Below are 4,878 nucleotides of genomic sequence, written 5' to 3'. Positions count from 1 at the left end.
ATTTGCCAGAAATTTGAATGACAAATAATGTTGCCTGAAATTACTATAACAAATATTTGGTCAGTATTTGTGAAATTGTATTAGTATGATTAATTATGATAATTAAGTTTAAACTGCAAAATACAAAAAATGTGAAAGGGAAACACACTAATTTTATTTCCCTCTAATTTTTCCACTATCTCACTGAATTTTAATATTCAGATCTGACTATCTAGTTAGTGATGTTTCTCTAAAGATAAATGAGATGCTGTAAATCTTTTGCTTGCACTAAACCATACAAATTTATGGTCCTTCAAAACTCCTATAAGCACTCAAAAGAAAGAATTAACAAGGGAATCAAAGCGGGACAGCAGAAAGGCTGCTTCTCCAGAAAGCTATCAGCAGCTTATAACTCCATACTTATAAGATTCAAATCCAGCATTACATGCTATGCTGGCATGGAAAAAAGAAAAAGAAAAAAAAAAAAGGAACATCTTCTATAGTGCTCTAAATTTCATACTGCAACTATTTTAAATGGAGAGAAAGAAGAAAACCTACAGACAGTTACAAGTTAGTTTCTTAAGGTGCTCATTCAGTCATTACAGAAAACAGTATCTGGAAAAATGATTATAACAGGACCTTTCTGATTTGAGCTGCTGGGAAAATAAAGATGTTTGTTAATAAAACTTAATCACTATTAATCAAACTGAAAATATTCTAGATTCTCATTTTCTCCCCAAATTGTTTGATAAGAAATAGGGAAAAGTGGATAAAAGAGGATTCAAACATCCTTTTTATTACTTTTATTTTCTTATGACATAAGTTGTATCTTCATAGAATATGATGAATAGAGATCTAGGAACTCTCTTTTTTTTTATCAGACGATCTTCACTTTGGCAATTGTGTGGATTCTGTTGGCAAAGATGCAAATGTAGCATTTGGTGGGGAAAATGAATATATGTGGGTATGTAAGGAGTTATTTATCCAAATTTGTAATATTTTGACCTTATGATGTTCTATGTATTTGTTCATCTCCCAAATCTGTTTCACAAGGATGATGAATATATACTCCACTTGTACCATGTGCTGCACTGAGTGGGCAGCATAGCCATGGTCTTCATGTTTACTGAGTTTGAATGAGTAGAAAATATGGCTCACTCTACTGTAGCAAATCATGTTGTCTAGACTAGGTGCTAGGTTTCAGCGCAGACAAGTTGTTAGTGTTTACAGCTGCAAAATAACTCAGTAACAAACCTAAGAAAAGATGAGGATTCCAGGTTGGTTTCCCCCCCCCAAAAAAAAATGTATCTCCTAAATGTTTTTTTTTCATTGCTGAGCTCAATTACTGTACAAAATCAGAGATGCAATCTCTTGAGCAGTGCAATCATGTTTTTTGGAAAATCAACAGGGACGTGTTTTTTTTCTAGTGATTCAGTACGTGGCTGGATGTAGTTACTGGTTTGTATCTTCTGGAGCTTCAGAAACTTCACATACAAATGCAGTATCACTTGACAATGGCCTGACTGGAGCTATTTCGTGATGGGTGCTTTGAGACTGGGGTTTGTTTTGGTTTTTGGGGTTGGTTTTTTTTTGTTTTTGTTGGTTTTGGGGAGTGTTTTTTAGCCCCACTGAGACTTCCACTGCAAAGAACTCAGTATTAATAACTGATCATCTAAAATGAATCTTGGATCATGTTGCAAATGATTAATTGCTTAGGAAAGCACAAAGGAAACTAACTTTGGTGGAAAAATAAACATAAATTTGCAAGTTCTTAAATGTTTATATCTGGTCAATGTTTTATCTAAGCATTCAATCCTTTCCAGCAACTTAATTGGGCTTTGAAGAAGCCTTAATATTGTGGAAAACAATGTTGGAACAACTGCATTAACACTAAATGTAGGTAGATTGATTTTTATACTGGTTGAAGTCCTCCCAGCAATCACGGCAACAGTTGCAGTGCCAGCTTCCTTGTGGAATTTGCAGCTAAGAAATTGGAGAAGTGAAATTTGGAGGGAGTTCAAAGCAAAGCTAAAGAGCAATTGTAAAAATCAATGTCCCAAAAGAAGTACTAATGTTATGCTTTATCTTGTCTTAATAAGTAGAAGCTAATGTGTTAATGAGTTCCTGTTTAAATAAGTATGCATATTTCTTTGAGCAAAACAACAGGTAATGGATAAAAAGCGATTTAAGAAACAATCACTTGACAGGCAAAGTTAATTTCTTACTATCAAAGCCTTTCTTTTTCATTTTTAGTGATGGTGTTTCTGCCCTTTGAGTGATTATTTGACACTTAGGATATTATTATTTATATTCTTATAGGTCTTGTGATTCAGATCTTACCTGTTGGTTCCCAGCTCAGGCTTGTCTTGCTGTGGTATGACTGGACTCTATTCCTCGTTAATAAATCTGTCCCACTCCATCTTTTCAGGTTTTCATCAATAGTTAGAGGTTGTTCTAGGGCATATGATATAACGCACTGGTGAGTGAACGCTCTCTGTATTGCACCCTCTGAGCACGCCAGTCAAAGTGTTTAGTAAGTTGGAGTTGTAGCAGAGTCTGCATGTGGTAGTAGAGATGGTTGATCAGTTTCCTGTATTTTTGGCCAGAAGGTTGTTCTCACAGGGAGAAATTGCCATTCTCTGAATTCCAAGAAGGGGAGTTCCCATTTTTCTGGGTTCATAGAATGATTTAGACTGGATGGGACTTCTCAAGATTTACTGGCCTTGTCAAACTACCAGAGTGCTGCTTTGTGCTACAAAAATATGGTTTCTTACTTTCAGCCACAGATTAATCAGAAATCATGTTTTATTTCTCTTTAAAAGGGCTCTGCTTAAGTGCTACCTTTTTTTTTTTCTTTTTCCTTCTTATAAAACCTCTGATTCTCTCGTGTGGGATCACGCTGAAGAAACACTTCGGAAGTGACAGCTCAAGAGCTTTTAAGACTAAGCCGACGGGCTTTCCCACAAGAGGGAGCTCTGTGGTCACTGTAGTACTAGTTCCGTTTCAAATGAGAAAGGCTTTGCAGTCTCTCGCAGGCCAGCAGAGGGTATGTGCTGGGCTGTCTGTCCCTGGTTTAGCCCACCCACTACAGGATTCTCAGTCTCAAATCACAGATATGTGTCTGCCACCATAGCCTTAAGGAAATTTTGTATCCTATTAAAATAATACTCAGTTGAATGCATAAAGTATCAGCAAAAATTCAGATATTCCCACTGAAATATCTGATGTGTTAGTACCTCAATAGATAAAGAAGGTGCAGTTGTTTCATAGTATTATTCACTAAAAGTTAAGTGTGCATAGAGATACCCCTGTATCATCAGAATTCTTTCTCCCTCCAGAAAGGGCACAAATGTCAGAAAAGTGAACCCAAATAGAAAGAACTCTAGACATAAAAATCAGAACTATGAGACTTCAGTAGAAGTAATGTGTGATTGCAGAACATATCCCTATGATGTAATATACCTGTTGTTATTATAACCATGCCAGTACAGTCTTAAATTTCATATTACTAGAAATACATCGCATGTCAGAATTCTGGTGTTGAAACTGGCACTGAAGCAAATAGCAAACAGTATCAATGGTGAAAAGCCATTTTATTTTATTTCTGTGAAAGACTGAAATTCCTTGAAAGATTTATAGAAGTATTTACTAAACATATAGATTTTATCATGATTTACATTATATCTGTTTTCCATATAGGTCAGCCAATGTCTGTTATGTGTTAAAAGCTGAGGAAACAAGTGCAGGAAAAGACGTTAAAGCCAGGAAACAAAAACAAAGAGGGATGAACTATGCAGAACTGAATACCTGAATAGGCATTTGTGATATGTTTGAAAATATCAAAAAAACATGGGGCTTTTTGGCATATAAAAAAGCATGAAGAGAAAACCTGTTTCATGGATTATGAAACATTGCATATTTTGAAGGTAAGAGAGCTACCCCTGTGGACTTACACTTTTCATTCTTATAGGATTTTACTAGTTCTTTTTGGGGCAATATCCCACCCTCTTTTCTGGTAACACATACCAGAAAAGATATACCTTTCATGCAGACATGAAAGAAGCAGGTTTGTGGGGGATATGAGACGTATATATGTCACTTTCCTTCATCCAAACGGGCAAGATGGAACTTCAGGTGTATTTGTTACCACATTTTCAGAGGTTGAATTAGTCCATGGAAAGGATACAGGGCTTAAGCAAGATTGTGTACTGTGATTTCAGGAGCGATACTCAGCAGCCAGCCTTTTGGTTAAGTCATTTGCCACCCTTCACCCAGAGCTGAGGAATGGAACTCTTGAGTTATTGTGGGTAGGGTAATATACAGGACTAAAGTGAGACTAATGCCTGACCAAAGCAGCCTTTATTGTTGACATCATAGTGATTTTGGAGCACCAGTTGCCCATCTCAGAATCCAGCTTGTCATTTATATGCAAGGAAGGAAGGATTGAGTGAATGACAAACTTACTACTAACCAGTGCTTACATTGGTGGGGGAAAACATGACCTTTGAAGTTGAGCTGCATCTGTGCTTGGGGGAAGAGTGTTGCTGTGAACACGAGAGAGTGCAGAGACGTGCTGGTGTTTATACATAATATATGAGGGTATGGATGTATGGACAAGAATGGATACCTCCCTGTGCACGCAGGGTTGTGTGTAGGCTATGTTCTTGCCCAGGCTCAGGCGTATTCGTGTCTATCTGGGGTGATGTCCAGGCCTGTGGCCGCAAGCGTGAGCAGCCGGGAACGTACACGAGTTTGCAAATCTCTGCCTTTGTCTCACCGGCAGCCGCCTCCGAGGGCGCGGTGGGGAAGGGCGCGGGGCCAGGGCTCCCCCGGCCCCGCGGGGTCCCGCGGGCACGGCCTGTCTTAGCCGGCCCGGGCTGCCCCTTTAAGAGGCCCCCG

Source organism: Charadrius vociferus, unplaced genomic scaffold (assembly GCF_000708025.1).
Source record: "Charadrius vociferus isolate BGI_N301 unplaced genomic scaffold, ASM70802v2 scaffold917, whole genome shotgun sequence".
Taxonomy (NCBI): domain Eukaryota; kingdom Metazoa; phylum Chordata; class Aves; order Charadriiformes; family Charadriidae; genus Charadrius; species Charadrius vociferus.
The sequence above is the reverse complement of the archived record's forward strand: the minus strand, read 5'-3'. Positions refer to the sequence as shown.